This window comes from Arctopsyche grandis, chromosome 8 (assembly GCF_051622035.1).
Source record: "Arctopsyche grandis isolate Sample6627 chromosome 8, ASM5162203v2, whole genome shotgun sequence".
NCBI classification, from domain to species: Eukaryota; Metazoa; Arthropoda; class Insecta; order Trichoptera; family Hydropsychidae; genus Arctopsyche; species Arctopsyche grandis.
In genome coordinates this window covers 25,749,855-25,771,203 of record NC_135362.1, presented here as the reverse complement: position 1 = coordinate 25,771,203, position 21,349 = coordinate 25,749,855, and the positions used below count along the sequence as shown (strand labels likewise).

At 36.0% G+C, this 21,349-nt stretch overlaps 1 protein-coding gene across 1 annotated transcript in view; it reads left to right on the top strand.

Annotated features, from left to right (window-relative positions):
- The window catches only part of LOC143915157 (uncharacterized), a 510,169-nt gene that overhangs the window by 34,530 nt on the left and 454,290 nt on the right, over positions 1–21,349 (top strand). The gene's annotated exons all lie outside the window — the stretch shown is intronic.

The window sequence follows — 21,349 nt, the reverse complement described above, 5'->3', positions numbered from 1 at the left end:
CTTTCCTCACCAAACCTTACCCAACCTAACCTAACCATCACCGAAATCGAAGAATTCGAGATTGTAAGATTAACACAAAACTCGCTAACCTCACCAAACTTAACCCAACCTAACCTAACTATCACCGAAATCAAAGAATTCGAGATTGTAAGATTTACTCAAAACTTGCTAGCCTTACCAAACCTAACCCAACCTAACCAAACCATCACCGAAATCAAAGAATTCGACATTGCAAAAATATACATAAAACTTGCTTACCTCACCAAACCTAACCCATCCTAACCTAGCCATCACCGAAATCAAAGAATTCGAGATTGTAGGATTTACACAAAACTCGCTTACCTCACCAAACCTTACCCAACCTAACCTATCAATCCCCGAATTCAACGAATTTGACATTGCAAAAATATACACAAAACTCGCTAACCTCACCAAACCTAACCCAACCTACCCTTGCCATCACCGAAATCAAAGAATTCGAGATTGTCAGATTTACACAAAACTTGCTTACTTCAACAAACCTAACCCAACCTAACCTATCCATCACCGAAATCAACGAATTCGACATTTCAAAAATTAAACACAAAACTCGCTTACCTCACCAAACCTAACCTAACCTAACCAAGCCATCACCGAAATCAAAGAATTCGCGATTGTAAGATTTACACAAATCTCGCTTACCTCACCAAACCTAACCCAAGCTAACCTAACCATCACCGAAATCAATAATTTGACATTGCAATAATATACACAAAACTCCCTAACCTCACCAAACTTAACTCAACCTAGCCTAACTATCACCGAAATCAAAGAATTCGACATTGCAAAAATATACACAAAACTCGCTAACCTCACCAAACTAAGCTCAACCTAACCATCACCGAAATTAAAGAATTCGGGATTGTAAGATTTACACAAAACTCGCATTTCTCAACAAACCTTACCCAACCTAACCAATCCATCACCGAAATCAACGAATTCGACATTGCAAAAATATACACAAGACTCGCTTACCTCACCAAACCTAACCCAACCTAACCTAACCATCACCGAAATCAAAGAATTCGAGATTGTAAGATTTACACAAAATTCGCTAACCTCACCAAACTTAACCCAACCTAACTTAACTATCACCGAAATCAAAGAATTCGAGATTGTACGATTTACTTAAAACTCGTTTGCCTCTCCAAACCTCACCCAAACTAACCTTACCATCAACGAAATCAAAGAATTCGACATTGCAAAAATATACAAAAAACTCGCTAACCTCACCAAACCTAACCCAACCTAACCTAGCCATCACCGAAATTACAGGATTCGAGATTGATAGATTTACACAAAACTCGCTTTCCTCACCAAACCTAACCCAACCTAACCTAGCCATCACTGAAATCAAGAATTCGACATTCCAAAAATATACACACATTTCGCTAACCTCAACAAACCTAACCCGACCTAACCTTACCATCACGGAAATTAAAGAATTCAAGATTGTAAGAATTACACAAAACTCGCTAACCTCACCAAACTAAATCCAACCTAACCTAACTATCACCGAAATCACAGAATTCGAGGTTGTAAGATTTACTCAAAACTCGCTAGCCTCACCAAACCTAACCCAACCTTACCTTACCATCACCGAAATGAAAGAATTCGACATTGCTAAAATATATACAAAACTCGCTCACCTCACCAAACCTAACTCAACCTAACCTAACCATCACCGAAATTAAAGAATTCGAGATTGTTAGATTTACACAAAACTCGCTAACCTCACCAAACCTAAACCAACCTAACCTAACTATCACCGAAATCAAAGAATTCGAGGTTGTAAGATTTACTCAAAACTCGCTAGCCTCACCAAACCTAACCCAACCTAACCTAACCATCACCGAAATCACCGAATTCGACATTGCAAAAATATACACAAAACTCGCTTACCTTACCAAACCTAACCCAACCTAACCTAACCATCACCGAAATCAAGAATTCGACATTGCTAAAATATACACAAAACTCGCCCACCTCACCAAACCTAACCCAACCTAACCTAACCATCACCGAAATCAAGAATTCGACATTGCTTAAATATAAACAAAACTCGCTAACCTCACCAAACCTAACTCAACCTAACCTAACCATCACTGAAATTAAAGAATTCGAGATTGTAAGATTTACACAAAACTCGCTAACCTCACCAAACCTAACCCAACCTAACCTAACTATCACCGAAATCAAAGAATTCGAGGTTGTAAGATTTACTCAAAACTCGCTAGCCTCACCAAACCTAACCCAACCTAACCTAACCATCACCGAAATCACCGAATTCGACATTGCAAAAATATACACAAAACTCGCTTACCTTACCAAACCTAACCCAACCTAACCTAACCATCACCGAAATCAAAGAATTCGACATTGCAAAAATATACACAAAACTCGCTAACCTAACCAAACCTTACCCAACCTAGCCTAACTATCACCGAAATCAAAGAATTCGAGATAGTAAGATTTACACAAAACTCGCTAACCTCACCAAACTAAACTCAACCTAACTTAACTATCACCGAAATCAAAGAATTCGAGATTGTAAGATTTACACATAACTTGCTAACCTCACCAAACTTAACCCAACCTAACCTAACTATCACCGAAATCAACGAATTCGCGATTGTAAGATTAACACAAAACTCGCTTACCTCACCAATCCTAACCCAACCTAACCTATCCATCACCGAAATCAACGAATTCGACATTGCAAAAATATACACAAAACTCGCTTACCTCACCAAACCTAACCCAACCTAGCCTAACTATCACCGAAATCAAAGAATTCGACATTGCAAAAATATACACAAAACTCGCTTACCTCACCAAACCTAACCCAACCTAACCTAACCATCACCGAAATCAAAGAATTCGACATTGCAAAAATATACACAAAACTCGCTAACCTAACCAAACCTTACCCAACCTAGCCTAACTATCACCGAAATCAAAGAATTCGACATTGCAAAAATATACACAAAACTCGCAAACCTCACCAAACCTCACCAAACCTAGCCTAACTATTACCGAAATCAAAGAATTCGACATTGCAAAAATATACACAAAACTCGCTTTCCTCACCAAACCTTACCCAACCTAACCTAACCATCACCAAAATCAAAAAATTCGACATTGAAAAAATATACAAAAAACTCGCTTACCTCACCAAACATAACCCAACCTAACCTAGCCATCACCGAAATCAAAGAATTTGAGATTGTAAGATTTACACAAAACTCGCTTACCTCACCAAACCTAACCCAACCTAACCTATCCATCACCAAAATCAAGGAATTCGACATTGCAAAAATATACACAAAACTCGCTTACCTCACTAAACCTTACCCAACTTAACCTAACCATCACCGAAATCAAGAATTCGACATTGCAAAAATATACAAAAAACTCGCTAACCTCACCAAACCTAACCCAACCTAACCTACTCATCACCAAAATCAAAGAATTCGACATTGCCAAAATATCCACAAAACCTGCTTACCTCACCAAACCTGACCCAACTTAACCTAACCATCACCGAAGGCAAGAATTCGACATTGCAAAAATATACAAAAAACTCGCTAACCTCACCAAACCTAACCTAACCTAACCTAACCATCACCGAAATCAAAAAGTTTGAGATTGTTAGATTTACAAAAAACTCGCTTACCTCACCAAACCTAACCCAACCTAACCTATCCATCACCGAAATCAACGAATTCGACATTTCAAAAATATACAAAAACTCGCTAACCTCACCACGCCTAACCCAACCTAACCTAGCAATCACCGAAATCAACGAATTCGACATTGCAAAAATATACACAAAACTCGCTTACCTCACCAAACCTATCCCAACCTAACCTAACCATCACCGAAATCAAAGAATTCGAGATTGTAAGATTTACACAAAACTCGCATTTCTCAACAAACCTTACCCAACCTAACCTAACCATCACCGAAATCAACGAATTCGACATTGCAAAAATATACACAAAACTCGCTTACCTCACCAAACCTATCCCAACCTAACCTAACCATCACCGAAATCAAAGAATTCGAGATTGTAAGATTTACACAAAATTCGCTTACCTCACCAAACTTAACTTTACCTAACTTTACTATCACCGAAATCAAAGAATTCGAGATTGTACGATTTACTTAAAACTCGTAAGCCTCTCCAAACCTAACCCAACCTAACCTAACCATCAACGAAATCAAAGAATTCGACATTGCAAAAATATACAAAAAACTCGCTAACCTCACCGAACCTAACCCAACCTAACCTAGCCATCACCGAAATCAAAGAATTCGAGATTGTAATATTGACACAAAACTCGCTTACCTCACCAAACCTAACCCAACCTAACCTATCCATCACCAAAATCAACGAATTCGACATTGCAAAAATATACACAAAACTCGCTTACCTCACCAAACCCTACCCAACCTAACCTAGCCATCACCGAAATCAAGAATTCGACATTCCAAAAATTTACACACATTTTGCTAACCTCACCAAACCTAACCCAACCTAACCTAACAATCGCCGAAATCAAAAAGTTTGAGATTGTTAGATTTACAAAAAACTCGCTTACCTCACCAAACCTTACCCAACCTAGCCGAACTTTTATCGAAATCAAAGAATTCGACATTCCAAAAATATACACACATTTCGCTAACCTCACCAAACCTAACCCAACCTAACCTAACTATCACCGAAATTAAATAATTCGAGATTGTAAGATTTACACAAAACTCGCTAGCCTCACCAAACCTAACCCAACCTATTCTAACCATCACCGAAATGAATGAATTCGACACTGCAAAAATTTACAAAAAACTCGCTAACCTCACCAAACCTAACCCAACCGAACCTTGCCATCACCGAAATCGAAGAATTCGCGATTGTAAGATTTACACAAAACTCGCTTACCTCACCAAAACAAACCCAACCTTACCTATCTATCACCGAAATCAACGAATTCGACATTGCAAAAATATACAAACACTCGGTTACCTCACCAAACCTAACCCAACCTAACCTTGCCATCACCGAAATCAAGAATTCGACATTCCAAAAATATACACACATTTCGCTAACCTCACCAAACCTAACCCAACCTAACCTAACCATCACCGAAATAAAAGAATTCGAGATTGTAAGATTAACACAAAACTCGCTAACCTCACCAAACCTAACCCAACCTAACGTAACTATCACCGAAATCAAAGAATTCGAGGTTGTAAGATTTACTCAAAACTCGCTAGCCTCACCAAACCTAACCCAACCTAACCTAACCATCACCGAAATCACCGAATTCGACATTGCAAAAATATACACAAAACTCGCTTACCTCACCAAACCTAACCCAACCTAACCTAACCATCACCGAAATCAAAGAATTCGAGATTGTAAGATTTACACAAAATTCGCTTACCTCACCAAACTTAACTTTACCTAACTTTACTATCACCGAAATCAAAGAATTCGAGATTGTACGATTTACTTAAAACTCGTAAGCCTCTCCAAACCTAACCCAACCTAACCTAACCATCAACGAAATCAAAGAATTCGACATTGCAAAAATATACAAAAAACTCGCTAACCTCACCGAACCTAACCCAACCTAACCTAGCCATCACCGAAATCAAAGAATTCGAGATTGTAATATTTACACAAAACTCGCTTACCTCACCAAACCTAACCCAACCTAACCTATCCATCACCAAAATCAACGAATTCGACATTGCAAAAATATACACAAAACTCGCTTACCTCACCAAACCCTACCCAACCTAACCTAGCCATCACCGAAATCAAGAATTCGACATTCCAAAAATTTACACACATTTTGCTAACCTCACCAAACCTAACCCAACCTAACCTAACCATCGCCGAAATCAAAAAGTTTGAGATTGTTAGATTTACAAAAAACTCGCTTACCTCACCAAACCTTACCCAACCTAGCCGAACTTTTATCGAAATCAAAGAATTCGACATTCCAAAAATATACACACATTTCGCTAACCTCACCAAACCTAACCCAACCTAACCTAACTATCACCGAAATTAAATAATTCGAGATTGTAAGATTTACACAAAACTCGCTAGCCTCACCAAACCTAACCCAACCTATTCTAACCATCACCGAAATGAATGAATTCGACACTGCAAAAATATACAAAAAACTCGCTAACCTCACCAAACCTAACCCAACCGAACCTTGCCATCACCGAAATCGAAGAATTCGCGATTGTAAGATTTACACAAAACTCGCTTACCTCACCAAAACAAACCCAACCTTACCTATCTATCACCGAAATCAACGAATTCGACATTGCAAAAATATACAAACACTCGGTTACCTCACCAAACCTAACCCAACCTAACCTTGCCATCACCGAAATCAAGAATTCGACATTCCAAAAATATACACACATTTCGCTAACCTCACCAAACCTAACCCAACCTAACCTAACCATCACCGAAATAAAAGAATTCGAGATTGTAAGATTAACACAAAACTCGCTAACCTCACCAAACCTAACCCAACCTAACGTAACTATCACCGAAATCAAAGAATTCGAGGTTGTAAGATTTACTCAAAACTCGCTAGCCTCACCAAACCTAACCCAACCTAACCTAACCATCACCGAAATCACCGAATTCGACATTGCAAAAATATACACAAAACTCGCTTACCTCACCAAACCTAACCCAACCTAACCTAACCATCACCGAAATCAAGAATTCGACATTGCTAAAATATATACAAAACTCGCTAACCTCACCAAACCTTACCCAACCTAGCCTATCTATCGCCGAAATCAAAGAATTCGAGATAGTAAGATTTACACAAAACTCGCTAACCTCACCAAACTTAACTCAACCTAACTTAACTATCACCGAAATCAAAGAATTCGAGATTGTAAGATTTACACATAACTTGCTAACCTCACCAAACTTACCCCAACCTAACCTAACTATCACCGAAATCAAAGAATTCGAGGTTATAAGATTTACTCAAAACTCGCTAGCCTCACCAAACCTAACCCAACCTTACCTAACCATCACCGAAATGAAAGAATTCGACACTGCAAAAATATACAAAAAAACTCGCTAACCTCACCAAACCTAACCCAACCTAACCTAGCCATCACCGAAATCAACAAATTCGACATTGCAAAAATATACACAAAACTAGCTTACCTCACCAAACCTAACCCAACCTAACCTAGCCATCACTGAAATCAAGAATTCGACATTCCAAAAATATACACACATTTCGCTAACCTCACCAAACCTAACCCGACCTAACCTTACCATTACGGAAATTAAAGAATTCGAGATTGTAAGAATTACACAAAACTCGCTAACCTCACCAAACTAAATCCAACCTAACCTAACTATCACCGAAATCAAAGAATTCGAGGTTGTAAGATTTACTCAAAACTCGCTAGCCTCACCAAACCTAACCCAACCTTACCTAACCATCACCGAAATGAAAGAATTCGACACTGCAAAAATATACAAAAAAACTCGCTAACCTCACCAAACCTAACCCAACCTAACCTAGCCATCACCGAAATCAACAAATTCGACATTGCAAAAATATACACAAAACTAGCTTACCTCACCAAACCTAACCCAACCTTACCTAACCATCACCGAAATCAAAGAATTCGAGATTTTAAGATTTACACAAAATTCGCTAACCTCACCAAACTTAACCCAACCTAACCTAGCTATCACCGAAATCAATGAATTCGGGATTGTAAGATTTACACAAAACTCGCATTTCTCAACAAACCTTACCCAACCTAACCTATCCATCACCGAAATCAACGAATTCGACATTGCAAAAGTATACACAAAACTCGCTTACCTCACCAAACCTATCCCAACCTAACCTAACCATCACCGAAATCAAAGAATTCGAGATTGTAAGATTTACACAAAACTCGCATTTCTCAACAAACCTTACCCAACCTAACCTATCCATCACCGAAATCAACGAATTCGACATTGCAAAAATATACACAAAACTCGCTTACCTCACCACACCTAACCCAACCTAACCTAGCTATCACCGAAATCAATGAATTCGGGATTGTAAGATTTACACAAAACTCGCATTTCTCAACAAACCTTACCCAACCTAACGTATCCATCACCGAAATCAACGAATTCGACATTGCAAAAATATACACAAAACTCGCTAACCTCACCAAACCTTACCCAACCTAGCCTAACTATCACCGAAATCAAAGAATTCGACATTGCAAAATTATACACAAAACTCGCTAACTTCACCAAACCTAACCCAACCTAACCTAAACATCACCGAAATCAAAGAATTCGACATTGCAAAAATAAACACAAAACTCGCTAACCTCACCAAACCTAACTAAACCTAACCTAAATATCACCGAAATCAATGAATTCGAGATTGTAAGATTTACACAAAATTCGCTAACCTCACCAAACTTAACCAAACCTAACTCAACTATCACCGAAATCAAAGAATTCGAGATTGTAAGATTTACTCAAAACTCGCTAGCCTCACCAAACCTAACCCAACCTTACCTAACCATCACCGAAATGAAAGAATTCGACACTGCAAAAATATACAAAAAAAATCGCTAACTTCACCAAACCTAACCCAACCTAACCATGCCATCACCGAAATCAACAAATTTGACATTGCAAAAATATACACAAAACCTGCTTACCTCACCAAACCTAACCCAACTTAACCTAACCATCACCGAAATCAAGAATTCGACATTGCAAAAATATACAAAAAACTCGCTAACCTCACCAAACCTAACCTAACCTAACCTAACCATCACCGAAATCAAAGAGTTTGAGATTGTTAGATTTACAAAAAACTCGCTTACCTCACCAAACCTAACCCAACCTAACCTATCCATCACCGAAATCAACGAATTCGACATTTCAAAAATATACAAAAAACTCGCTAACCTCACCACGCCTAACCCAACCTAACCTAGCCATCACCAAAATCAATGAATTCGGGATTGTAATATTTACACAAAACTCGCATTTCTCAACAAACCTTACCCAACCTAACCTATCCATCACCGAAATCACGAATTCGACATTGCAAAAATATACACAAAACTCGCTTACCTCACCAAACCAATCCCAACCTAACCTAACCATCACCGAAATCAAAGAATTCGAGATTGTAAGATTTACACAAAATTCGCTTACCTCACCAAACTTAACTTTACCTAACTTTACTATCACCGAAATCAAAGAATTCGAGATTGTACGATTTACTTAAAACTCGTAAGCCTCTCCAAACCTAACCCAACCTAACCTAACCATCAACGAAATCAAAGAATTCGACATTGCAAAAATATACAAAAAACTCGCTTACCTCACCGAACCTAACCCAACCTAACCTAGCCATCACCGAAATCAAAGAATTCGACACTGCAAAAATATATTAAAAACTCGCTTACCTCACCAAACCTAACCCAACCTAACCTTACCATCACCGAAATCAAAGAATTCGAGATTGTAATATTTACACAAAACTCGCTTACCTCACCAAACCTAACCCAACCTAACCTATCCATCACCAAAATCAACGAATTCGACATTGCAAAAATATACACAAAACTCGCTTACCTCACCAAACCTTACCCAACCTAACCTAGCCATCACCGAAATCAAGAATTCGACATTCCAAAAATATACACACATTTTGCTAACCTCACCAAACCTAACCCAACCTAACCTAACCATCGCCGAAATCAAAAAGTTTGAGATTGTTAGATTTACAAAAAACTCGCTTACCTCACCAAACCTTACCCAACCTAGCCGAACTATTATCGAAATCAAAGAATTCGACATTCCAAAAATATACACACATTTCGCTAACCTCACCAAACCTAACCCAACCTAACCTAACCATCACCGAAATTAAAGAATTCGAGATTGTAAGATTTACACAAAACTCGCTAGCCTCACCAAACCTTACCCAACCTAACCTAACCATCACCGAAATGAATGAATTCGACACTGCAAAAATATACAAAAAACTCGCTAACCTCACCAAACCTAACCCAACCGAACCTAGCCATCACCGAAATCGAAGAATTTGCGATTGTAAGATTTACACAAAACTCGCTTACCTCACCAAAACAAACCCAACCTAACCTATCTATCACCGAAATCAACGAATTCGACATTGCAAAAATATACAAAAAACTCGGTTACCTCACCAAACCTAACCCAACCTAACCTAGCCATCACCGAAATCAAGAATTCGACATTCCAAAAATATACACACATTTCGCTAACCTCACCAAACCTAACCCAACCTAACCTAACCATCACCGAAATTAAAGAATTCGAGATTGTAAGATTTACTCAAAACTCGCTAGCCTCACCAAACCTAACCCAACCTAACCTAACCATCACCGAAATCACCGAATTCGACATTGCAAAAATATACACAAAACTCGCTTACCTCACCAAACCTAACCCAACCTAACCTAACCATCAACGAAATCAAAGAATTCGACATTGCAAAAATATACAAAAAACTCGCTAACCTCACCGAACCTAACCCAACCTAACCTAGCCATCACCGAAATCAAAGAATTCGACACTGCAAAAATATATTAAAAACTCGCTTACCTCACCAAACCTAACCCAACCTAACCTTACCATCACCGAAATCAAAGAATTCGAGATTGTAATATTTACACAAAACTCGCTTACCTCACCAAACCTAACCCAACCTAACCTATCCATCACCAAAATCAACGAATTCGACATTGCAAAAATATACACAAAACTCGCTTACCTCACCAAACCTTACCCAACCTAACCTAGCCATCACCGAAATCAAGAATTCGACATTCCAAAAATATACACACATTTTGCTAACCTCACCAAACCTAACCCAACCTAACCTAACCATCGCCGAAATCAAAAAGTTTGAGATTGTTAGATTTACAAAAAACTCGCTTACCTCACCAAACCTTACCCAACCTAGCCGAACTATTATCGAAATCAAAGAATTCGACATTCCAAAAATATACACACATTTCGCTAACCTCACCAAACCTAACCCAACCTAACCTAACCATCACCGAAATTAAAGAATTCGAGATTGTAAGATTTACACAAAACTCGCTAGCCTCACCAAACCTTACCCAACCTAACCTAACCATCACCGAAATGAATGAATTCGACACTGCAAAAATATACAAAAAACTCGCTAACCTCACCAAACCTAACCCAACCGAACCTAGCCATCACCGAAATCGAAGAATTTGCGATTGTAAGATTTACACAAAACTCGCTTACCTCACCAAAACAAACCCAACCTAACCTATCTATCACCGAAATCAACGAATTCGACATTGCAAAAATATACAAAAAACTCGGTTACCTCACCAAACCTAACCCAACCTAACCTAGCCATCACCGAAATCAAGAATTCGACATTCCAAAAATATACACACATTTCGCTAACCTCACCAAACCTAACCCAACCTAACCTAACCATCACCGAAATTAAAGAATTCGAGATTGTAAGATTTACTCAAAACTCGCTAGCCTCACCAAACCTAACCCAACCTAACCTAACCATCACCGAAATCACCGAATTCGACATTGCAAAAATATACACAAAACTCGCTTACCTCACCAAACCTAACCCAACCTAACCTAACCATCACCGAAATCAAGAATTCGACATTGCTAAAATATATACAAAACTCGCTTACCTCACCAAACCTTACCCAACCTAGCCTAACTATCACCGAAATCAAAGAATTCGAGATAGTAAGATTTACACAAAACTCGCTAACCTCACCAAACTTAACTCAACCTAACTTAACTATCACCGAAATCAAAGAATTCGAGATTGTAAGATTTACACATAACTTGCTAACCTCACCAAACTTAACCCAACCTAACCTAACTATCACCGAAATCAAAGAATTCGAGGTTGTAAGATTTACTCAAAACTCGCTAGCCTCACCAAACCTAACCCAACCTTACCTAACCATCACCGAAATGAAAGAATTCGACACTGCAAAAATCTACAAAAAAACTCGCTAACCTCACAAAACCTAACCCAACCTAACCTTGCTATCGCCGAAATCAACAAATTCGACATTGCAAAAATATACACAAAACTTGCTTACCTCACCAATCCTTACCCAACCTAACCTAACCATCACCGAAATCAAAGAATTCGAGATTGTAAGATTTACACAAAATTCGCTAACCTCACCAAACCTAACCCAACCTAACTTAACTTTCACCGAAATCAACGAATTCGAGATTGTACGATTTACTTAAAACTCGTTAGCCTCTCTAAACCTTACCCAACCTAACCTAACCATCAACGAAATCAAAGAATTTGACATTGCAAAAATATACAAAAAACTCGCTAACCTCACCAAACCTAACCCAACCTAACCTAGCCATCACCGAAATCAACGAATTCGCGATTGTAAGATTTACACAAAACTCGCTTACCTCACCAATCCTAACCCAACCTAACCTATCCATCACCGAAATCAACGAATTCGACATTGCAAAAATATACACAAAACTCGCTTACCTCACCAAACCTAACCCAACCTACCCTAACTATCACCGAAATCAAAGAATTCGACATTGCAAAAATATACACAAAACTCGCTTACCTCACCAAACCTAACCCAACCTAACCTTACCATCACCGAAATCAAGAATTCGACATTGCAAAAATATACACAAAACTCGCTAACCTCACCAAACCTTACCCAACCTACCCTAACTATCACCGAAATCAAAGAATTCGAGATTTACACAAAACTTGCTAACCTCACCAAACTTAACTCAATCTAACTTAACTATCACCGAAATCAAAGAATTCGAGATTGTAAGATTTACTCAAAACTCGCTAGCCTCACCAAACCTAACCCAACCTAACCTAACCATCACCGAAATCAACGAATTCGACATTGCAAAAATATACACAAAACTCGCTTACCTCACCAAACCTAACCCAACCTACCCTAACTATCACCGAAATCAAAGAATTCGACATTGCAAAAATATACACAAAACTCGCTTACCTCACCAAACCTAACCCAACCTAACCTTACCATCACCGAAATCAAGAATTCGACATTGCAAAAATATACACAAAACTCGCTAACCTCACCAAACCTTACCCAACCTACCCTAACTATCACCGAAATCAAAGAATTCGAGATTTACACAAAACTTGCTAACCTCACCAAACTTAACTCAATCTAACTTAACTATCACCGAAATCAAAGAATTCGAGATTGTAAGATTTACTCAAAACTCGCTAGCCTCACCAAACCTAACCCAACCTAACCTAACCATCACCGAAATCAAAGAATTCGACATTGCCAAAATATCCACAAAACCTGCTTACCTCACCAAACCTAACCCAATTTAACCTAACCATCACCGAAATCAAGAATTCGACATTGCAAAAATATACACAAAACTCGCTAACCTCACCAAACCTTACCCAACCTAGCCTTACTATCACCGAAATCAAAGAATTCGACATTGCCAAAATATCCACAAAACCTGCTTACCTCACCAAACCTAACCCAACCTAACCTAACCATCACCGAAATCAATTAATTGGACATTGCAAAAATATACACAAAACTCGCTAACCTCACCAAACCTTACCCAACCTAGCCTAACTATCACCGAAATCAATGAAATGGACATTGTTGTGGTTGATTTGCTTCTTCACCGTCATTGTCTTTATTTTTCTTTTTTACTTTATCTGTTTCTTTTATTTATTTTAAATCTTGATGTTTTTGTAATTTTACTTTTTATATCACCATTGGTGCTTACTGGTAATGGAATATTATATTTTTATTTGTGTTTATTATTATTTTTTGTCTCACTATACAACTTTATTTTTATATTTTATTCTGTATGTGTGCCTATTTAAATAAATAAAAATAAATAAAAGTTTATGAGAAATCGTACTTACTAATCTCCACAATTTGAATTTATTTATTAATTCCAGCTTTCATATTCCATTTGATCACATTGATAACTTTTCAACATAACTTTATTTTACAAAACTTAGTATTTTAGCAATCCAATGTACAAAAGTTATAAGTTTTTGAACTAATTTCAAAAACTACTCATTTCAAAGAGCGAAGTAACAGTAGAAAATTAAAAAAAAAAGATTTATGGTAATCTTTAAATTGGGATAATTAGTTATTGTAAAGTATAATTAGGTATTATACACTTTTATTTTGTAACTTGTGGGCAACTCGGTGGGTGACTTTGTTGAGCGACCAGACAAAATGTATGCAGTTGTATGGAGATCGGCAAGATCGGTTGCCGGCGTCGTGTCTGGTCACGGTTATTTTGTTACCTAAGAAACCGTCGCGATTCCTCAAAATTTATAGGGTTGTAACGAAGGGTGCCACACTAGGTGATTAGTTGCCGGAAATTCCATAATGAAAACACACGTGACTGTATCATCACGAATTGACAACTCTTATATATATTAGTTGTTGGATTATTGGTCACTTCTGATTGCTCGAGTTGGATAACCAAGAGTGACAACAAACTTGGGCAATAAGGTCACTTGCAAGTCGCCCGGTGTGGCCCGGCTCTAAGGACACGATATAATGTACAGCGACAAAGTTTATGTAAATGATTGACGTGAGTAGAAAGACCGGGGCGCAATCAGTGGCAGAGCCTTATGTATAATTCATGTTTATACCGGGAAAATAGGCAGTTGCAAACACCGAAGTTTTCCCAAACGGTGGAAAATTGACAAGATGTAGTAGCAATGTTTCAAAATTCAATTTTTTGTGACGGTCAACTAATCAGTGAAAAATAAGCTATTCGCATTTGAAAGTACAATTGTTCAATCATAAAATAGAATTTCACTGATAATCGATGAATCAACCACCGTAATGCTATGCTATTTTTATTTTTTATTTTTTTATTTTATTAATTGAAAAATCAACAGACAGGATGTACAGAGATAGGTATAAAAAACACAAAAAGTAAATAAATAATATATGTAACACCCGAGTCCAATAATAGATTTTTACAAAAATGAAAAAGATAAATATAAGGAAAACAAATTAAAAAGTAAAGAATAAAGGCATGACAAAATATGTAGTACATTGCATAATTAAACTATAGTATTAATTAAGTCTATGTCGAAAATGTTGGAATGAGTTAACTGATTAATATTTTTATGGACTTGATTTAGCTTGATAACGTAACGGCAAACGGATTATTTCAATTCTTACTCCAATGTCTTGATTTTTATTATAAGCCGCTTCTATATTTCATTTCGCTAACGATTCAATGTATAGGTATATTTCTACAGTATTCCGATCGTTTTGAAACTTAGCCATTTTGCGCGGTTTGGTCAACTATGAAAATTTAAATCGATTCTGATAGTTTGATGGAGAAAAATAATCGTAATGAACACGTTTAAAATGCAACAATTTTGAATATTTTGTTCAAAACCAATGTTTCCTCTAGGTAAATAATTTAGAAATAATTAACTAATTAATTTAATATTTTTTCAATCGGTGTTTTAAATTGTTTATATGTATGTAGGTAGTTTTTACCATTTTTTTTCATATTAAACAATTAAATATAAATATTAAATTAAATATATTAAAAGGTATTTGAAAAAAATTCGACCGCGTGTGGTCGAATCATTACCGACGACACATTTCTTTTAATTTTTTTATATAATAAATTAATATGCCAACACCCATGCGATGATATTTCATCGGGTACAACACTGGTATAATATAATATAAACAAAAAATTTGACAAAAAATGAGTTCCGGCACCTTTTTTTTCAAAAAAAAAACCCCTGCATGTATGTAAGCCTGTCAACTAAAATTGTCACCTAAACCTTCCCCCCTTTCCTCTATCACTCACCAAAAGTAAGGCTTCGCCTCTGGATAGTTGTGTTTTCTCCTTATTTTTTTAGTAATATTGAATTTAATTTTAAAAAATACTAAGCCAAAAGCTTAGAATTTCGTAGGGAAATTTTTCGCATCACAGCTACCAGATTTTACAATCATCCAAATCAGCGATAGGCAACTGCTCTATCACCGATAAAAACGAATAAAAATTCCGATTGCGTCACTTAACCCGGCTAGCTCAGAATCGGAAAAATTCTAGGTAATCTAGATCAAATTAAAAATATATCCTCAAAATAAATAAATATAATCAAGCTTATTTCCGTCATACGAATACGTCACTACTTACACCATATTGCCAACGGGGTTAAATAAATCGCCACGATATAAATAGCTTCCTACGCACTTTCTCACAATATCTCCATTTCATCCCTCCCCCAACGACAGCCCACTCTATCCCACCCCCACAGCCTCCTCCAACCCCCATCTTATGAACGTACGTGAATCTTTTCTACCACGCATTAATTATTCATTCACTTACCCAGAGATCAACCGTAACCGTGAGTTTATATAAACTCTTAAGACATTCCCTCACATTGCGACATATTATATTATATAATATTATACGAAGCAGGGAATGTGATCGATAAATACGCGTGCATAAGTCATAGCTTATGATATTGTGTCGTTAAAAGTTCAGATGTTACCAACCCACGACGATATCTATCATCTATGAAGCCAACAGCATGGCTCGCTGGTATCGTTTATATTAAGCACCGAGAGGTCGCCGGGTTCAATCCCGGTTAATCTTTAATGCTGCTGGTCAGACTTTGACTCCAAGTCGATCGTTTACTATCAGAGTTTACCAATTTATCTGATTTCTTTGTTGAAACGATTCCTCCATCAAATTGGTAAAAACCATCCTACTCACTATGTCAGAACCACGCAACCTCTTGATATTCGCAGAACATATTGCTTACGACTCGTAGAGTTTGTCAGCTTTGTGTGTAAATACTTTAACGGTAGTCGCTAACTAGTCCCTACATATGTATGTACATATGTACAAAGGTGAAAAGACGTTAACTAACATCGGCTTTCTCCGTCACACGCGATCTCGCTCTTTTCATGTTTATTGTAATAAAAAATTTTGGTTGGCTCGAGATTCGGAGATATATGTGTTTTTTAAATCGCGCGATTTTTCTATACCTTCGTGTTGTTCGGTCGATGTCTCAAAATCTGTCAATTTCCTCTTCAAAATGAATATTGGAATCTAAAGTCGGGTATTTTATCTTTCATTTGTTGTACTTTTCAGCTTTCAAATGTTTCTAAATAGTCGTCCAGTTCAAATCAAAAGTCAAAAGTACGTATTTTCATTTGGGATTTTTTCCCATTGTTAATACTATTTTATATCGAGTATTTTCTATTGAAACATGTTTATTGGGATAGTATTCTAGCCACACTTTTTTGTTTTCGCTTAAAAGGGTTAATTGGAAGTGTGCTGAATTTTAAATCGGTATTGATAACTAGCTTACCTCGATAAAATAAACGATTTTTTATTATTAATATACAAGAATAGTCGAAATATGATTTTTCCAAGTGGAATTATATTTAGTTCTCATATAAAGACAATTTAATATATTATCCCTATTAATTCAATTCAGATTCGTGCAAATATGAGTAAATACTAGTACGAGTTTTTATCTCGCAATTTTACCGATTTATAATTCAGCACACTTCCAATTAACCCTTTTAAACAAAAAAAAAACCGACTATAGATTTGAATATTCATTCTGAACAGAAAATTGACAGATTTTGAGACATCGACCGAACAACACGAAGATATAGAAAAATCGTGCGATTTAAAAAACACATATATTTCCGAATCTCGAGCCAATGAACATTTTTTATTACCAGATTCGTGTTTACTGGGCATAGATCTATAAGAAAAGTTATATCTAGTCTCTGAACCATTTTTCGTGTCGAACAGTGTTGAGTTGTTGAACAGTGTTGAACAATGCTGAACAGATTGTGAATCAATTAATTAATTAATTAATTGTTATTTCGTGTTCTTCAGCTTCTCGAAATACAGTGATTTATATAATAATAAAATGCTGCATTGTTTGTAATTAATTGTTCTTGAAGGCGCATTGGGGTTTTCCTGTCAAGCCTTCCTGGTATATGTATATTTGTGTAAAATAAAAAATAAAAATAAAATATGATCAGTTGAAAAATCTAGCGTTTACTATTTGTTCTCTTTTCGGTTCTACATATATTCTTGCGAACAATATTTTTCAAGCATGAACCTAAACATAAAAAGTAAACTGAAAAGTCGTATTATTGATGAGTAACTGGAATCGTTGAATAAATGCTGTGAAGCGACTTTGGCCTTTCATTTGGACCCCTATGCAACACTACCTATAAAATAAAAAGTTTAAAGGTTCTAAATTTCAACGCTTCTCAAACTTTTCAATCTTGACCCACTTTTTCGAACGAATCATTAAAAAGTTATACGTATATCCACATATGTATGAGTCTTAGGGATTTAACCATCTAGTGTACACGTATAGGTTGCAGCATATGTTTAAAGTATAAATTGTCATCCTGCCAAGAAGAGGTTTACCCAAAGATGGATCTGTTCTCAGTCAAGCTTTAGTAACGTGGATTTCCAAAGCTGAACACATCCTGAATAATCGTCGGTATTAGAGTTGGACATTCGGGAAAGGCGTTCGTTCTGCTCGCACCAGATGGTAGCGTAATGACGAGGGAAATCTTCCCTCGTGTTTTTTCAGGGGATTTTCCAGACCAGTGGCGTTTCCTATTGAAAAGCACCTTATACTCGGACGTAATAGGAGTAGCAACGGTTCTTATTGTACACGTACATACATTTGTATACAGAACGCTATCTCAGTCTACACCTACACAAACTGCCACATAGTATGATAATAAAAATAATCACATTAAAAATTTGTATAAATCCCTACGTACATACATATGGTTGAATATAGCGAGAATGATCCGATGGATAAAAATCTATGAAAGTCCCGTAAGTGAAACTATTGTCAATTCCAATGATATTTACATATCAAATGTACGTACAAGACAACAATGAAACAAATGAAACAGCATTTTTTTATCATATACTAGCTGAACCCGGCATGCGTTGCAACGCCACAATAACGCATGCAATTCCCGTTGCCGTTCCCATTCCCGTTTTTCCGTTTCCATTCCCGTTTTTTTTCATAGTAATCTTTCCGGATATGCATACAACAAATCCTGAAAGTTCCATCGTAATCAGTGGCTTAGGAGCCTATTCGAGACACACACAGACATTCATTTATATATATATATATATATATATATATATATATATATATATATATATATATATATATATATATATATATATATATATATATATGTATGTATATATAGATATAGATTATAATATGGCTATTTTATCATATAATATAATATATTATAATATCGCTATTCTGTATGTGTGTCTGTCTGTCTGAGATAACGCTCACCGTAGTATAATAGTCATTTCGATTCGACATAAGAAAAAAACTTAGATATATACTAATCGATGCCAATATTTCCGCTTGGCAGAAAATTTACCACCATCTATTGAAAATTTATTTAGTTAATTAATTATTTTTTCTATTGGTGTTTTATATTTTTCATATAAATAATATCGTTATTATGTGTCTCTGCGATAACGCTCGCCGTATTATAATAGTAGTTTCGATTTGACATACATGTGTACATCACAGCTTAAGCACTGCCAACAAAATGTACGAATATAATAACGAAAGAAAAAAACTTATATATGTACTGTATGCTACCAATGTTGCCTCTAGGCTAATAGATGGCGCTAAGTCTCTAAGTATTTAGCACCATCTATTGAAAATTTATTTAATTAATATTTTTTTATATTTGTGTTTTATAATATTTATATGTACATAGGTAAGTAGGTAGTTTTTACAATATTTTTCACATTAAACAATTAAATATAAATATTACATTAAATATATTTAAAAGGTATTTGAAAAAAATTCGACCGCCTGGGGATCGAACACATGATCGACACATTTATTTTTATTTAATATATTAATATGCCAACACCCATGCGATGATATGTCATCGGGTACAACACTAGTATTATACCTACATATATATATAATTCAAACTGATACAGTTTAACAGTGTAATAGTAATCAATATTGCATTTTTTATTTTTCGTTCTATTTCAAATCCTATTTCATAGCTCGCGAGACGCTACTGAACTCGACGTACCGTATCCGAATGAATTTGAACAATTGAGCTTATATTTTTGGAGCGATTTGAGAACTTCCCTACCGAATACCCACCCTATCTGCGAATTGTCTCAATCGCCGCAAAAAGAAAAAAGAATCTCACCGTTTTTCCGTCACATTACACTCTACATATTTAAGCTTATTCGCACGTGACGTAATAAAAAAAGAAAGTAATTTTCATTCAACGATTGGCTTTAAGATTCAAGTTCGTTGATGAAATTTTATTGGACAGATACTCAAATGCTGTCCCATCAAAGAAATCGATCTGTTCTTTGAACTATTCAAAAACATATTTATTGAACTGAGATTTCTTATCTAGAAGTTTAAGCTTAATGCCAAGTTATATTATATATAAAACACCCGTCAAACGGAAGTGGCAGTTTACTCTTGTTCGATTTTTCTTCTTTTTTATTACAAAAAAAAAACCCACGACTTTATCTAAGTATTTGAGGAATATAAGAAGGATAAAAACAAAATACTATAATTTAATATTATAATTTAATACATATACATATGTATATGCATACACGTTCACACATACCGTATATGAAAGCATTTTCGATACAAATTGAGCGCAAATATTGAGAAACTTACACAAGACAAAAGTTCCACTACCGGTTGTCGGATTTTGTTCAAAATTTTTTTATTAATTAAAATCACTATAATTACTATACTCATTAAATATCAAGAAAATAAAAATAATTCAAATGGTCAAAATAAAATATTGAAATATTGTTTTAAAAAAAAATACTTCTCCCGTTTCACTAATTCTGACCAAAACCTTATCAACTCTAAGTTAGTACATAAAGAATACAAATATAAATTTTCAGCTTAATGCGTGCAGGAGTGTGGACAGAAAAGTGGCCACAATATTTTTGACCTTTCTAAGAGGAAAAAATCCCACTTCCGGTTTATTAAATTTAGTGATTTTTTTATATTCACCACATTGATACAAGAATAATACATGATTTTTTTTGTGAAGAGCACACATGTTTAAGTGGTCGAAAAAATAGTGGAAGAAAAATCGATAGTAAACT